The sequence below is a fragment of the Anser cygnoides genome, chromosome 1 (assembly GCF_040182565.1).
Source record: "Anser cygnoides isolate HZ-2024a breed goose chromosome 1, Taihu_goose_T2T_genome, whole genome shotgun sequence".
NCBI classification, from domain to species: domain Eukaryota; kingdom Metazoa; phylum Chordata; class Aves; order Anseriformes; family Anatidae; genus Anser; species Anser cygnoides.
This window is the reverse complement of record NC_089873.1, coordinates 176,424,640-176,442,500: the sequence shown is the minus strand read 5'-3', so window position 1 is coordinate 176,442,500 and position 17,861 is coordinate 176,424,640. Positions and strand designations below refer to the sequence as shown.

At 34.3% G+C, this 17,861-nt stretch overlaps 1 long non-coding RNA gene across 2 annotated transcripts in view; it reads right to left on the bottom strand.

Annotated features, from left to right (window-relative positions):
* Positions 1-8,155, bottom strand: part of LOC106041797 (uncharacterized) — a 40,514-nt gene extending 32,359 nt beyond the window's left edge. Inside the window, exons 1-2 of one of the 2 annotated variants that reach the window (XR_010827568.1) lie at positions 7,668-8,155; positions 7,289-7,374 (exon numbers count right to left, since the gene is read on the bottom strand). This is a non-coding gene — a long non-coding RNA (uncharacterized lncRNA). Of the gene's footprint in view, positions 1-7,288; positions 7,375-7,614 lie in introns of both variants that reach the window. The other variant, XR_010827567.1, reaches the window with a different exon arrangement.
* Between the last annotated feature and the right edge of the window lie 9,706 nt (positions 8,156-17,861).

Sequence of the window (17,861 nt, the reverse complement as noted above, 5' to 3'; positions counted from 1 at the left end):
CAAGGGAATTGCAGCATTCAGTAACAACAGCTGGGAGCTAGGCAAGATAGCCTATAGCATCTCATGAGCAAGAGGTTATTTATACATGACTCAAGTGCATAAAGCTATCCAGGTATTTTAGATAGCCTGACTTTGTCAAGGATGCAGAGTATAATGACAGATCTTATAAGTAGGTCCGAAGGACAGTAAGCATGAAATTAGCCCAGGGAAGGAATTTCCTTCCCATCCTTACTTCTTCAGCACTGGACTGTTGGCACTGTTAAATTCTGTTGATATTTAATAAAAGCATCTGTGCCTTGCTTGCCTCCAATTACAGAGCTTCATCCTAGGGCCACTTTTGAGTTTCTTACTAGCATTGATGCTTGAAGCACAGCTATAACAAAAGAATGGACTGACTTTTTTTTTTTTTTCCCTGCCTCTGGCTACCATTCAGTGCTTTTTTTTTTTATTTTATTTGTCTCAATTTTGTTTTTGGTTGGCGAGCCTAAATGACCAGCCTGCAGCAATGCCACCCCTGTAGGAGTCCATTTGATCAATCTTCTCTCTATGTATAGCCTCCCAGGAACGGAAAATATCAGTGAAAGATGTTGCAATGCCCCAGTTACATGCAAACACACATAACCACTACTACAGCACTGTCAGGGCTATTGAATTGGCTAGAGAGAATAATGGGGATTCTTCATGATAAGCCATGATAGATAATGTGAAAATACAGTTTATAATTGTTAACAATGAACTCAACATCTGAAGGTTACTTCAGAATTGCTGTATAAAGCTACTTTAGGGATAAAATTCACTTCAGATCATGGTCAACATCTGTTAGAGAGAAGGAAAAGCTGGAGGAAAAAAATCTGTCCAATTTTATCCATTCTTATCTTTCTAAGAGTCTTCTTTGATAGCCAGATGACTAAGAATAACTGGTTTAGAACCTCACATTTAGAAAGTACACAATACAAAATTAGAAAGTACAGGAAAAAAAAAGAGAGAGAGAAAATGTAAAAAAAGAAAATAAAACAACTGACATCTGAATTATATTGAACCAGGCATGCTTTCACTATTTAGCAAGCGCTTATCAGTTACATAAATTCAAACATTTTTTGAATTTTCAGTCTCTAACTGTTCCACTTTTTCCAGTATGTAACTATTAGTCTTTCCTCAGTCATCAATGTTAGTACTAACTATTTTTATTATCAGTAAGTCAGGCATGATTCAAACACAGCATTTAGGCCATAAGATGATTAAAAGTTCTGTTTTCCTATACATACAATTAGACCTATATTAGATTATAAATTTTATTGCAACTATTGTACATTACAGGAATCAATAATGTACCTGTATCTACACCTTCAGCGCATTATTTGTTACATATATATGTATATTTACACAATATATATTTCTGAGTGATAGTATGTAAGAAAAAATAAAACTGGTATAAACAAAAATGCAATTTGGTGGATAAATTTCTGAAGTTATTTTGTACTGCATCTTTTAACATAAGCTATAGAATTTGGTTGTCTAAGTTCTTTCTATATCATGCAATATATGATTTTCAGAATGCTGTAAATTTTTCACATTTTAAAAACAAGGCCTTTCCAATGTATCTAGACAGAAAAAAAAAAAAAAAAAAAAAAAAAAAGGAATTTGGCAAGTTCAAAATTCTTGAATTTAAGGTTAAGAAAACAAATTCTCTTCTATAAACTGGCATGTACGATATCAAAGAGCATTACTGATCCAGCTCACAAACATATATACAATTTCTCATACAAACGCAAATAAAAATATATTATCTTTGTTGTATTGCAAAATGTTACTCTGGGAAGACATCTGATATTCCCATCACACTAGTCAAACCAGGCTTAAGACAAGGTATTGCAAGTAAGAGGAATATTGTTCTTGCATGCCTAGAATTCAGGTTAAATCCAGCAGTCTCTGAGACACAGTAGATTTTTCCCCTTTTCCCCTAAGGACCTTCAGGTTATTCAGCAAATGGAGCTGAACCACTCTACCATTTTTCAGTCACTGTGCAATAGGCCCTAAATGGAAAAGTAGTCTGACCATGACATACAACTTCAGACACTGATTTGTCATCCAGCTCAACAAAAATGCTTTTCTAAAGAGAACTGAGATAGAAAATTTCTTTTCATATTCATATCTACATTTAATTACAGATTCAGCCTCACAACCAAAAAAGCCCAGAATAGACAATCACCACTGATGAGCACTGGGTCAAAGAAAAGCTAAGCATATACTATATCTGTATTTTTCCCTTGAATTGAACTTTCTCCTTAATAGCAGCAAGTAAAATCTCCTTTCTCTGCTCGTATATGTTTTCGTCTTCAAACTTCAGTTTCACACAGAACTACATAAGTATGTCCACTTTTCATAAATATAGTTGATTATATGATAAATTGTATATCTTTGTGATAAATTATCTCAGCTTTATGACATGGTCCACCTTTCTATAAAATTCCGAACTACAGAACACTTGTAGAGAAACAGGAAGGAATATTTTATTTACTTATTTTAAATTAAAAGTAACAGGGAGGCATTACTTTCTCTTTTCAAATCCATACTATTTTATTTTTTTTTCTCAGAAAACATGACTTCCTAGTATACAGGATGAGCAGGACTCACAAAACTCTTTTTATATCTGAAATGTCAGAAGTTAAGTCCATTTCTTAGATGACACGTAAAGCTAGAAATTAGAGTTTTATGTTACTGGAAAGGATCAGTTTCCCAATTTCTAACTTTGGAGTATCCCAAGATACTAGATGTTAATGTCATGACATTTCAGATATAGAGAAACTCTTTAAAGCTATATTTAGAAGTTTCAAAGGCTTCCTCTGAAACCTGCGCACATTTGGACCTACAGCAACCAAGGGATCTAAATTCATATCAACAGTTCAAGAGATAATCCATAAACATGCTTTAATGCTTTGAAATGCACCTAAAATAGTTTATTTCTAATGTGTGGCACTTACAGAAAATATGATGATGTGATTATACATTAAAGGTTTTACTACATAAATGTAGGTCATCCAGAACAAATACAACTGATGGCACAGACTTTCAGAAAAGGTAGCCTAAAGTGAAAATTTCAATCCAGGCTGAGAGAGGTAAAGAATAAGTCAGCTTTTTATGTATTTATTTAGTAACCCCACAAAAGAAATATTTCTCATTGAAGATATTGCTTTTTCATTCCAAAGTTCATGTTAGAAAAAGCCATTTGCACCCCAAACGAAAATTCTTCAGTCCTTTCTTCATCATCAGGAGTTCTACAGAACAAAATATTTAAAGACAAACAAAGGCAAGGTTTTCTGGTTTACAGCCTCATAATGAGGTAACACATTTATTATACAACTTTTCTTACTTCTGTTATTTAGATTTCTTAAAAATGTATTCAAGAATATGTATTAAACTGAAAAGAGGAATATAAATGCTTTCAGAATGTAAATGCTGCTATTGTATCCTTTCGTTTATAAATGTATTTATAAAGTCCACTGGAGCTTGATTTTATTTAACAAATATTTCTCATCACCCTCACTCTACTTATATCTTACACATCAACTAGTTATGAAAGAATTTAAAGTCATAATCAAGATGAAAAATAAGAAAATAAGAAAAGTCTCACACTTATGGTTATCAACAATTTGTAAGGGAAATACACTAACATCAGATTCTTCTTTATTCGTCTCCTTGTTTTTGGAGGACAATCATTTATACATTTGTCACACCTGATAGAAATAAAGAAACAAATATAATCTTATGGATTTCCCTTAAGCTAACATTATTTCTATGTGATTAACTCCTATCATGAAATATTTGTTATAAAACTTCATTTGAGTGGTTTCTTTATGAATTAAAGAGTAAACCATTGCCAAATACCCCTCTTTGTTACCCCAACACAAGCAATGATGTTTTACAGGTGCAAGGCTAAGAATATCAATTAGCTTGAAAAAAATATCAAGTAAATCTCTTTTCCATCTTTTGCATATGTTATAAGATCATCCATATACAAGTCCATCATAATCATATATCATCATATAATATATCATATATCATATGATCATATAATCATATGATCATATAATCATATCATATGATATGATCATATGATCATATCATCATATAATCATATCATATGATCATATAATCATATATCATCATATAATCATCATCATATGCTATAAGTGTTACTACTGAGCAGAATGCTGAAATTTTAGGAAGCATCTTTCCCAGAAAGACAACAATTTAAAGATTGTCTTAGAAAGCACTGCAAAACTAGATGTTCACACACAGCCAGTTTTCCCATAAATGAGGTTAATTTGTGTTAACAAACTGTCAAAGAACCTGTCATATTCTATTGTCTTTCGAAGTACAAAAATGTTAAACAGATTACAAGAGTGAAATAATACCCCAAAGAAATCACATGCAGTGAAGAAAATCAGTTGGTTTATAGCTTCTTATTTTGAAATTCCACTTACATCTGATTCTAAGGAGTATTTGTTTGCTTAAGTGTGTATATTGGAGAATACTAGTTTTCATTTTATTTTCTTTAAAATTGCTGTAATAATGGCAGTAGTTATGGAGAATGTTTATGCAAGTTCATACATTTCACTCCATCGTAAACTTTAATTAGTAAGTTGATCCTCTTCCCTCTCTGAATTTTTAATGAAGTAAAATATTAAATTTCACATATTTGTGAAAACAAATCCAGAGTACAATTGATAAGAAATGTTAATTTAATGCAACTTTTTACAATGATAAAAAGTACATCAACTTGCACTGGAAATTTTCAAGAAAGATTTTGTTTGTGCTGTAGCTACTATATGGTTAGGACAGTTATTTATGCTACATTTGCAGTTTTAGACTGTACACTTAAGAAACTTTAGGTTAATTTATCACTGAAAACATACATTTGAAGTGTCATTTGAAATATCATTCTTAGTTTAATAAACTAGAATTCAGAGTATCATAACACAAGGCAAATTCTGGTCTCATACTGCTTTCTACATGGTTTTCAGAATAATTGTTTTGATTTCCTAGGACTAAAGTTAGCACAGAAACATAAGACAAATAGTGAAAATTTTACCTATTCCCTTAATGCTTAATAAAAACATAGTAAATATGATAAATTTCATAACTAGATTAACTTCTGGCACATAGCTTTACTACTACAAGTATAAGAATATAGGAGGAAATTGAGTGTTTTATCTCTTTTTTTTCTTCTCTTAAAAAAAAATTCAATCAAAAGTTTGATATTAATATAGCATACTGGATAAATAAGTGGATTTTTTTCCTTTAAAACACTTCTAAATTGCTTCTTTGTAGCCAACTTAAGAACTGCTTGCTGAAATCACACCATATTTGCCTTTGTATCATTGAAAGCAAACAGCCTTCTTTACTGTGTAAAGTTAATGAGTCCAACTAATGAGTCTCCAATACATGGGAGGAGAGACAGGAGAAAATAACATCGCATTCAGTTGTGTTACCTCAGGGAAGAGTTATCGTGCCTTTAAACTCCAGTTCTCTCTGATAGATACATTAACCCATATATCAGTTTAGTTCTAATATGCGAAACAGTCTTTTGAAAAGTTTAATTAAAAGTTCAGTGTCCTTTCAAGACCGAGTCTTCTCCTGTTCCATGCATCGAAAAAGTCTACAAAAATCACTGTCTCTACTTGTTAGTATTCTTTAGAGTGACTTGTATAATGCCACATGCCCAGATTTGATTCTTATCATTTCCTATGAGTGTAAATACCTTGAACTCATTGTTTTCAGGACATTAAAAAATTTTCAAGAGTCAGAGAGAGAAACATGAACATACAACTACATGGGCTATTTATCTAGACAATTAAATTCAAAGTGTGAATTTAAAACACTGTAGTTACATTTGCATAACTCTGGCTTACATAACTTTTTCTAAATGATGTGTATATATATATGTATGTATATATATAAACATATAAAAATATGTATATATGCATGTACATATATATGCAGACATGCATATATATTTATATGCATACATATAGATGTATGTATGTGTATACATACATATAAAAATTTCCAGATAGGTTGGAAGTGGATTAACCAAATCCAAAGAATTATTCTTATTCTGGAACAGGAAATTCTACATATATATTTATACTAGTCTACTTCATCTTAGTCTGCCACTACCATTTTACCAACACAACACAAAAAATCTATGTAAATGGATCCTAATGATGCAGCTTTAACTGTAATGTTTCTAAATGGTTGAGATATCACTCATGAAAAAAAAAAAAAAAGCAACAACAACAACAAAAACAAACAAACAAAAAACAATAGTCAAGTAATCCTTCAGTGTGTTTCCTATTGAAAAATGTAGCCTCTGGAGTAAAGTTTTAAAATTATGATTCACAGATACAAACATATTTACTGGATGACTAAATTCAAACATGCCTATTATTCACAATATACTGTCATATCCTTTGACTTTTATGTCCTGAGTCATCACTTCATCTATTTACCGACAAAAAGCTGAATTGACTGCCTCCCTTTCTTTGTATATAAATACATATAAATATAGTCCATCTATAACCTTAAACATGGACTTATCCTGAAAAAAAAAATCTCTAAACTGTTCTTGTTTTCATTTTTTGCATTAAACATGAAAAGCATAAGTATTTGAAATCCAGATTTTTTTGTTTATTATTATCTCACAACCTTCAAATTAGAAAATATATTTCACAGAAATGATTAGCTCTTATTCTGCTTTAACACTTGAAAGGTTACAGCAATAGGAAAAGGAAGAGCTTTAATTAAAGAATGAATTACTGAATACTCAATTTTAATTGATGTAGCTCTCTGCTATTATTTTGTGCGTTTATAGATATTTTATGTGATTCTATAATCAAGATGACACACACAGACAAAAAGCAAGACTTTAACCACTAAGGCTAAAGAAGGAAGGGCTGCTGTAAGATCACATTCAGCCATTTAAGTTCAAGAATCATGTGAAGTGTGGTTTCCATGACAACAAGTCACTAATTGGTAACATAAAGTAAAAATCAACCTTGACGGAATTTGGCAGTGACATGGAAGCTGGGGAAAAAAAAAAAAAAAAAAAAAAAAAAACCTTCAAAATAATTATAGGACAATTTTCCTGTGTGATGAAGAAATACAAGCAACCCCATGTTCCCATGTTCTGAGAAAGGATGAAAGCACCTGGAGTTCCAGGGTTATTTCAGATTTGGCAAAGCTGACTGCATACACTAGTCATTGTGTATTGATAGTCAACACCTACCTTCAGCAACAGATAAGGAGAGATGTTTGCGATGAGTTGATGAAGGATTTTTGCATCCTTGGGCTACAGATCAGCAAAGGAAAATGCTGTAGAGAATGCATGAAGTAAATAAAAGACACAAATAACAGGATTTTAGCATAAAGTCATGGGGTAAGAAGAAAAACAAATTAAAGGAGAGCAGAGGGTAAAAAAGGAGCTAAACTCAGACATGCCCCCCTTTCTAACTTATTAGTAAGGGTTTCAGACACCTCTAGCTTGCAGACAAAGAGTCTTTTGAGACTAGAGGAAACTATCCGGGAAACACAATGGTACCATTCAAAATTTACCGATTTATGAACTGCTGCATATCATTTGTAAAAATTGCTTCAGCCTGCGTTACCTTTCACCAGCTCTGTAAGTTGACTCACTGGGTCACTAGGAGTGAACAAGAACATTTTGATAAATTCAGTTTCCATGACAATGAATTAGCCATGGAAAAGGGGGAGGTGTTGAAAGATCTGTGTTCTGTAGAATACTCTTCAAATGTTTGCCTGTTTTCATTTTTAGCCATTTAGTTCTCATGGCTCTGTTCCAGGACTCTTTAATTTGCCAGTAGCTGTTTTTCCTCTACAGATTAGAGGAGTAATTCATCAGTGGATGTTTCACTCAGTGGTCCCATCTAATGTAAGAGAACATAAAAATGATTTTTTCCAATTATGCTTTTTGTTTGCTTAGAAAGAATGCAGCAGGCTCTCTTTTTGTTGTTGTTCCACTACAACCTGGCTACAGAATGCTTAATTTTTCTTATTTATTGCCCAGTACTATACTTATGAGTACAATTGTACCTTGCAAGACATTGGGATTTCGTTTTAAATACCAATGAGCCCCCAAAACAAAACAAAACAAAACAATGATTTGTATTTTTCTTCCACAGGAACAAGACAATAAAAGAATGTCACATTCCAAAGCTTGGTATAGCCTGCATCAATGGGAACTGCTGAGAAAAAGACCTGAGAAAACAATTGCTATTTATTTTTGATAGAACAGTATAAAATTATTTTTCATTTGTCTGACTTATGAAAGGCAAAGCCAATAGGACATCTTTTAGTGCCAGAACTGAAGACTACTTAAATTAGTGAATGCCTTTTTGCCACTTTCAGTTGGTCTTGCACGAGACCCTTATACTAAAGAGATGCAGAGTAGAGGTATTTAACCATTCATAAAAATATACTTAAAATTCAGAGTAAGATGAGGGAGATCAGGAGAACCATTTACAGTGACTATTGGGATAGATAGGTTGCCACCTAGAGACAACTGAGAAGGATTTGGCTCCTTCAGAAAGTAAACCTGTTCTTATGCATCTCCAGCAATATGCTCCGCATTGCCATTAATAAAAATTGAAAGGGCTGAACATCTTCCTTCCTGTCTCTGCCTGCTTAACGGCATAATTTTGTGTGATGTACAAGAAATTGAAGTGTCTTTTTTGTTTGTTTGTTTGTTGTTTTTTGTGTTTTTTTGTTTTGTTTTGTTTTTTTTTGTGACGTTGTTAATTGTTGTGCCAGCCCGGCATGGACTGAAGTGCCTGAATGACTTGCAAAAGAAAAATAATGTTCCTAGCAAGAAAGAAGAAAGAGAGAAAGAGAGAAACAGGAAAAGAGGAAGGAAGGGAGGGAGGAAAGGAGGAAGGGAGGAAGGGAGGGAGGGAGAGAAAAAGGAAGGAGGGAAGGAGGGAAGGAGGGAAGGAGGGAAGGAGGGAAGGAAGGAAGGAAGGAAGGAAGGAAGGAAGGAAGGAAGGAAGGAAGGAAGGAAGGAAGGAAGGAAGGAAGGAAGGAAGGAAGGAAGGAAGGAAGGAAGGAAGGAAGGAAGGAAAGGAAGGAAAGGAAGGAAAAGAAAGAAAGAAAGAAAGAAAGAAAGAAAGAAAGAAAGAAAGAAAGAAAGAAAGAAAGAAAGAAAGAAAGAAAGAAAGAAAGAAAGAAAGAAAGAAAGAAAGAAAGAAAGAAAGAAAGAAAGAAAGAAAGAAAGAAAGAAAGAAAGAAAGAAAGAAAGAAAGAAAGAAAGAAAGAAAGAAAGAAAGAAAGAAAGAAAGAAAGAAAGAAAGAAAGAAAGAAAGAAAGAAAGAAAGAAAGAAAGAAAGAAAAGAAAGAAAGAAAGAAAGAAAGAAAGAAAGAAAGAAAGAAAGAAAAAGAAAGAAAGAAAGAAGGAAAGAAGGAAAGAAGGAAAGAAAAAGAAAGAAAGTAGCTTCTCAGTATAAAAAAGAGGAAGAGGAAGAAGAAAAGACAAGGAGGTAGGGTGGGAAGATAGGAGAGAGAGAAAGGAGATGGAGGGAACGAGAAAAGGAAGGGAGAGGCAGAGTGGGGGTAGTGGCCAATAAAGGAGAGGGGGCAGGGAAGGAGAAGAAGGAGACAGGAATAATGAGAAGGGGAAGAAGGGGAAGGGAAAGATTGGGAACAGGAAGAAGAGGAAAGGGGAAGGGGAAGGGGAAGGGGAAGGGGAAGGGGAAGGGGAAGGGGAAGGGGAAGGGGAAGGGGAAGGGGAAGGGGAAGGGGAAGGGGAAGGGGAAGGGGAAGGGGAAGGGGAAGGGGAAGGGGAAGGGGAAGGGAAGATAACACTTGTACTTCTGAAAAATATTTTTCTATTTCAATAAGAAGAAAAAATCATAGTCACTCACATATATTGTTTTCTGTCTCCATAGGTATTCACAGAAGCATGTATATTGACAGATAAATCCATATTTTCACTCTGAGTCATTCACTCATACATGCTCTCATAGACACAAAGAAGGAGAAGGATGGTAATTTTAAACCATATTGCAGGCAAGGCATCTATCTTATCCTAAAAACTTAAAATATAAAAAAAGTATATGCTAATTTTCCAAAATGCAAATGTCATTAATACTAGCCTATTGTGAAAATACTGCAGAGCTGTAAATCAACGTAACCATTTTAGTCAATGAGATTTAGTTGTTCTGAAGCAGCCATTCACAAAAGAAAAATAAGGGGAAGGAAAGATGAATTTGAGTTGATTGAAATTCAGTAAATCGGTAGCCTTGAGTCTCTCAGTCTTGATTTAAAATAGCAGGGGCAGTTGCCGTCAAGCACTTGAGTGCATGTGGACAAGAATATGCCTAATGACTTCTTTTGTTCATCTGCCATGTGGAACTATTTCAACATTCTTATCTAGGATGTGAGCGAGGTGTGCTAATAGCTCCACACTTCCACTCCTGGAACTGAGGAACGAATGTGGGTAGCAATGCACTCAAGTCCCATTGATATTAATGGTGTGAGATCGCTCAGCCTACTCCTTTCAGTGAAATGCGCTTAAATGCCCACTGCGAGAAACAGATGTCGGATGCTTCTTCAGTCTATCCATGACCTTCAGCTGGCACCAGACACTGCTGCACGTCTTGTCTTGTTAACATTTTCACAGGTGAGAGATGGATAAACAACCATTTTCTCAAACTTGTAGATTGTTAATAAGTGTCACAAAATACACACCGGAGCTCAGGTGCAGATCATTAAAAAAGAAGCAAGAATGAGAGGAATAATGACATGTCAATCCACCTTAAGCCAAGCTTGACACCCCCGTGATACTTGTTAGCACCATGCACAGGGAATTTTGCCTTCTGTTCTGTGGAACTTGAACCAGGAATACAGCAGTGGAACTTATTTCCAGATGCTTTTGGTTAAACTTTGAGACCTTACTCAAATTAAGGAAGAAAAGAAGAACATTCAAACATTCAAAATTTCATTTTTTTTCTTAATAAAGGTTTAAATGATCTAGTCAAGCACTGTGAACTTTAACTAATAGTTTCATGCTACAATAATGGCACCTATTATTCGAATTCATTTCCCATACTGACAGCACAACTCAGGCATACTCCAGACTATGACATTTTAAGTGACTGGTGATTTTCAGTTGTGCTTTCTACTGTATGCATATATGAACTACAGAGTGGAATATTTGCATCTGTGTGTACACAAAGGCTTATGTGTTTCTTCTTCTGCTGATATATGGGAACATATATAAAACCCATACATCATCCTTGAAATATATGTATTTTCCCACACCAATTTTAATAAAAAGGGGAAAACACTTCAGATACATAATAAAATTTCATAAGTTTTCATTGTTTCAGTCAAGACCTTGCTATTCCAGCATTTATCTGTGGTGGTTTTACTTGGGTGGGCAGCCACCACAGCTGTTCTCTCACTCTCCATCCTCAAAGAGGAAGGGGGAGAAAATGCGACACAAAGAGCTCAAGGTTTGAGATAAGAATGATTTATTTAAAGCGAAAAGGAAGAGGGGAAAAAAAAAAAAAAGAAAGAAAAAAAAAGATTTAAAAAGATCAAAAAAAAAAAAAGGCCGCTTGGAAGCAGACAGAGGGAAAAGCAGTTACTCTGTACTTCCGATCAACGAGCAATGTTCAGCCACATCCTGGGAAGCAGGGCCTCAATACACGTAGCGGTTTTTCGGGAGGACAGACACTTCCACAACGAGAGTTCCTCTCCCCCTCCCTTCCCCTTTCTCACCTTTTATTGCTGAGTGTAACATTATCCTTATCACTTTATTTCATAATACAATGATATGAAGTGTAAGAAATAAATAGAAATGGTAAATGTGATATTGAGCAGAAAATTAGTCAAATTCACATTTTTTAAAGAATCTTTCATCTCTCACAGGATCTGTCATAGCTACCACATGCAGATGTCATTCAGTTTGTATGTGGTGTTTCTTACACATAAAAATGAACCACTGGCTTCCCACTCCAATGCATTAGAAGCAGACATAATCATAATTTGGAAAACTCTTCCTCTGAATAGGTAACTTCTACTGAGCCACTTCTTAAGCAGGGATACTTGAGGTGCACAGAATAGGAATCTGATCATTCATAGAAAAATGTGGTAGAAAAGTACCTCTTATTTTTTCTCTCCTTTCAGCTCACAAATAAGTAGTTGAAGATTTTGTTTCAAACTAGTGTAATGATAGGTAAAAAGCACACATTTTTCTAGGTTTCTCCACATGGTTTGGGAATCCAGGCCTATATGAGGTAAAATTTGACTCCAACGTGTTATTTTGATTTTTCGTCTTTTTTTGACAAGATTACTTATCTGTGATGTGCTGACTTCAGGTTAATTTCAGTTAAGGGATAAATTCTGCAACTGACAAGTTGGCAGTTTGTTTCTTCTGAATTTAGCATAGGAATTCATGTTAATACATGAGTGTTACCACCAACTTGAAGCTGACCTAGCAACCAAATCATAAACATAACACAGAATGGAGACCAAGTAGCTCTTTGAAATGGCATATCTACAGATTTAAGAATCAATTCCTTTTATTTTTAATGATTTTTGCAATAATAATAATGATAATAATAATACCTCTAAATGTTTTAAATAAAACATTTTCCTCAAAAATACACATTTGCAGACACTGCAATTTTAAGAAAACCTCCATGCATCAAAAGGTGAATTACTATTTTTCATCTGGGCTTTTTTCAGTCATTATATGGAAATAAATTAGAAAATGTGAATATATTTTCCACTTCTTTATCATGTCTGTTACAAACTCCTATATATACTCTTTGCACAGTTCTGGGGTGTTTTGTTATTGCTGTTTCTTTTTTGTTGTTATTGTTTGTTATTTTTGTTTTTGTTTTGTTTTGTAAATTAGGGGAAGTTCCTGGGAAACTGTTACTAGATCTGCTCTTACAGAAGTCTTGTCAGTGTTAAAAATCAGTAAGAGCCTACTCCAATAAATGCTATTAGTTTCTCAATAATGCCAAAGTCAATAGCTGCTCTTGTAACAGTGTTACAGTTTAAGCACTGCTGCAGGCCTGTGCTAGTCTTGAACACAGGATCAAAGAGATAAAAGCAGAGTGACTGCATTTCTTTCCCTTTGTATTCTGCCATTCTAAGGATCTTTACATGAGTTTGATTCTCAGTGACATTTTGTCATTGATCTTTTTTAACATCTCTTTTGCATCGTTTTTTTTCAGGAACCCCCTTCAAGGAAGGTGACATCTGAGCAAGTTACAAGCATGTGTGCCTACTGTCTGTGAGAATGTAGGAAGTTTACCCACCACCTTTACTAAAGTGGTGTGCCTGAAGAAAGATTTCTGTATCCTGTTGCCTGAATATTTCTGTGTCATCGAGTATGAAAGACAAATTCTTTTGAATCAAATATAACAAAAGACAATAGGTTAAGTCAGTGACAAAACTAACATATCAAAACAAACATTGATCTAAACAGTGCAGATTCATTTAGACTTGTTAAGTATCTACTGTAACATACTATGAGACTTTTTTTGGAGTAGGTGTCTTTCATTGTAACTCTTTGTCCATATGTGCATTAGGTAGGGATTTTTTCCTAAAGCTCAGAACATCCACTGTTGAATTATTCTGAAATCTGGCAACTGTTTTGTTGACATAAATATAAGATGAGCTTCTTGCATGCCATACTAAAATGTATCAGAGATTATGCTTTTCAGTGTTTCCAGTCTTGAGTAGAATCATAGAATCATACAATGATTCGGGTTGGGAGGAATCTTAAAGATTATATAGTTCCAACAACCCTGCAGTGGGCTGGGACACCTCCCACTACACGAAGTTGTTCAAAACCCCATCCAACCTGTCCTTAAACACCTCCAGGAATGGGGCATCCACAGCTTCTCTGGGCAGCCTGTACCAGTGCATCACCACCCTCTGAGTGAACAGAATTGAGTAGATAGCTAGGATACTAAATAACAGTGCAAAACTTAATATAAAATGGGGGGGGGGGGGGGGGGGGAAGTAATTTGTTTTATGAAAAATTCTGAGGTTCAACTATTATTTTCCATTGTGCTTTAGGAAAGGAACAAGGACATAAAAAAAAAAAAATCAATCTGCTGATTTCAGATTGTACACTTAAGTGATGTGTTCAACTTTTTATATGCAAATACAGATTCATTTACCTATCCACTTTATAAAGAGCAGATGATCTCCAGAGAGAAATTTGGATTTCAGAAGAGCTGAATATTCTGCTGGGAAGTCTTTACTTCACATGGAAAGATAGGGGGGAGCATAAAATAAGACACAAGTAGACTGCTAGTTTATACATTTTGGTTAAGTGCCTAAAATAAAGAACAATGAAATATGGCACAGTCTGGTTCATTATTCACTCAAACAATCTTTACAGGTGGTACCGTGAAACCAAGTCTGAAAACAGATGTAAATCAGAGATCTGCAGCTGATTCTTCCATAGTTCAAATGACAGCCATAGGCACCTAACTACAGGCCATTCAGGAAATTCTCTGTTTTCCTAAGTAAAAATTCCATCTACCCACAATATCCAAGAGTAAAATTATATACATCCATATGAGATTTTGTTTACGATTAATCAAGAAATGTTGACAGTAAGAAGTTATGTCTGATACATATATATATATATATATATATATATTCTGACACTTCCTTTCCTGATTAAGTATGGAGTTATTGTAGAGAATCAGACCTTGCTTTGCTTTGCAAACTGTAGCCAGAAGCCTCATGACTGGAAAAGGGAAATAAATCTGACAGTCTCTAGGAGAGCAAAAGTCAGTTAAATATCAGAACTGAGTCCTTTTGGTTTCCAAAGACAATCGTGTAGTACCTGTGGAACTCATTCAACCTGAAATATATATATATATACGTATAAATTACACTATGATTAAAGAAAGAACCTCTTGTCATTTCAATAAAATCATGATCCAATAAAACATAGCAGGCAGGAACAACATAAAAAATTGGGAAATATTATTAGTAGTATGAAAACACCGTTTTGCCCAGACTGAACTGGAAGAGAGATATTATATTCATTAGCAGTGTCTAGCAACATTTTTTGAATGAGTTAGTGAAAGAACTAAAGTTAGTGAAGTAGTTGACAGATAAATCCACATGTCCTAACCCCAACCAATAATGAACAGGGAAGTAGTCATATGAGGAAAAATGTAACAATTAACAATTTCTTCAATTCACTTTCTTATACTTGTCATTATTTTTAAGCCAATGCATTGTTCCTCAATTGTTCTGTATAAAATAGATGTTTTTATTGCAAGTTTGTCTGCACTGAGTTCTTACTGTGCTCTGAAAATAAAAGGTTTTCTCACCACTTTTTTTTTTTTTTTTTTTTTAAGTTCAGGGGTAAATGTGTTCATTCTGGTCAATTCAAGGAAAGGCTTATTTCTTACAGACAGCTAGTATAACATGTCTCAACAAAATAATACAAGTCTTCTCTACCTCACTAGCTATTTTTTTTATTTATTAATTTAAGTTTGTACTTGTACAACCATTTGTACTGTGGTAATATGTCACAATTTTCTATATCAGCAAGTAAGTTCCTTTGGCACCACAATCTATTATATTCCTTCAGAAGATAACTAGCAGTATAGAGCAATATAATCACATAATTTTTTTTAATAAGTGAAACACTGGCAATGTAACCAAGTTGTTATACCAACCTGCAGTATAAACAGACAGCAGAAGCAGCTTTTTGAGAAACTATAAAATCCTTTCAAATGTGTTATTTATAACAAAATACTGGATAACAATGTTTTAGTTGTGATGGTTTAAGCATGTAAGAAACACATGGATTAGGATTCATATCATCATAACATACAGAATGTAAACACTTAAATCTTAGCTTTCTTTATAGTTAAAGGTGATAAATGGCCTCCAGAGGTAATTCACATAACCTACCCTAAATGCCACCTTTAGGAAGGGGTGAATTTCTCTCTGGAGGTATTTGTTTCTGTAAAGACAATTTGGAGTCTAACTCAGATACTGTAATGTAACAGTACAATTCCTATCTGAGAGGACAAATCTTAATCAAAACTAACAGAGAAAAGCCATATATCTATATCTTCTTATGAAGTTAGAAAAAGTATTTTTCTAACCTGTTGAATGGATTCTGTGCTTGGAAGTTTATCTGTTTTTTGACTACAATCTGGTCTGAAATGTGATCTCTCCTTACAAGCTTTGTGCTTCTGAAAACTCTTACATTACGGTACAGCATCTTTCAGCTTCAGAATACTTCTGGTTTCCACTGAATCCCTGGGTTCCTGATTGTTCTGGTCAGGTGATGTGGTTAGGGTTTTGAACCCTACACAGCACGTTATTGTTTACTGTGTGATTTTTCATACTAAGCTTAAAGCTTTCCTTCTTTACAGCATATTGTTTCCTTTCAGATATGCTGTTTTGCAGGGACTCTATGTACTTACATCATATATTTGTATGTCTTTCCTGTCAAAGGAGATGACTCCAACACAGCTTAGGCATATTTTAATCAAGAATCCAAAAACATTTATTTTATCTCAGTCCAAATTTAATGTTCTTCAGTGGCTTTCTCCTTTTTCAGTATCTCTTGACTCAAAAGAAGAAACATCTTCATGATATATTTATGTTAAATACATACTGGGGGTCAGGAAGGAGGGAATTGAAAATAATTTTCAAGTCCCTTAGGGATGTGTGGTTATTACTGCTCTGCAGCAGCCCCTGCTGGAAAAGGACACGTGTCAAATGCATAGGTCTCGCCACAGCTATGTCTGTCAAACCTGCCACTTAATCACCAGTTAGTTGTGTTCCAGCACAGTCATCAATGACCTCTAAGTTCACTGTAACCTGGAACTAGTTCTCCTGCCATCTGCAGAATGGCAACTGCTTATTCTCATCACAGTGAACACTGAATGCCAAAAGAATAAATAATGCTTTTGAGTCTTTTCTGATATGTTTGTAGCCTCGAACAAAGAGGAAACTAAAAAATATTAGTATTAGAGAAGCAAAGCAATACAGTGAAGATAAACCACCCGAGAAAAGCTTTACTTGAAGTACAAGTCATGACATAGTGTCCAAAGAACATTTTTCACTGAGTGAAAGCACATTAAATTGTGCTAGTACTGTCTTCTCTTCCATGTGGTTGTTGACAGATGTTTGGAAAAGAAAATCTTCCTTTCTGCTTGACCTTAAAAGCTGTCCCACACAGATCTTTTATATTTACAATGCTAAACAGTAAAACAGTAAATTAAAAAGGGGAATTCTTATGGGACAGAAACAAAACATTTTTGCTGTGTTACACAAATTACATAGAAAAATATAAAAAGTTATTTTCCCCAATAATATTAATAACAACAACAACAACAACACTTATCATTTGCAATACATAACTAGAGTGGAAAAAATGTCAGTGATTGCAATTTGTTTTGCCATACATCCATGAAAATTACCTACAATAGAAAAAAATACTGCAGGCAGGATGTGATAAAAACATATGTTTTCTTGTATTTATCACCACATTTAAGCCATTCTTCCCAAACAGCTTTCTAAAATGTATGCATTCGTAATAGGGGTAATATCCCCTCAGGGTTAGGTTGAGTGAAAAACAGTAGGGATAATTCACGTGAATGGGAATCCTGTAATAAAGAAAGCTGGAGGAGCTGGGTGTGGGGAAGAGCAGGGATGGAACAATGGAAGACAGGAAACAGGACACAGAAGACAAACTGATTTAAAGATTTGGAATGACTTGTTATTTTTGCTATAGGAAAATTGTCTTAAAAAGGAAGAGTGATTAAGTTTTAAACAATGAC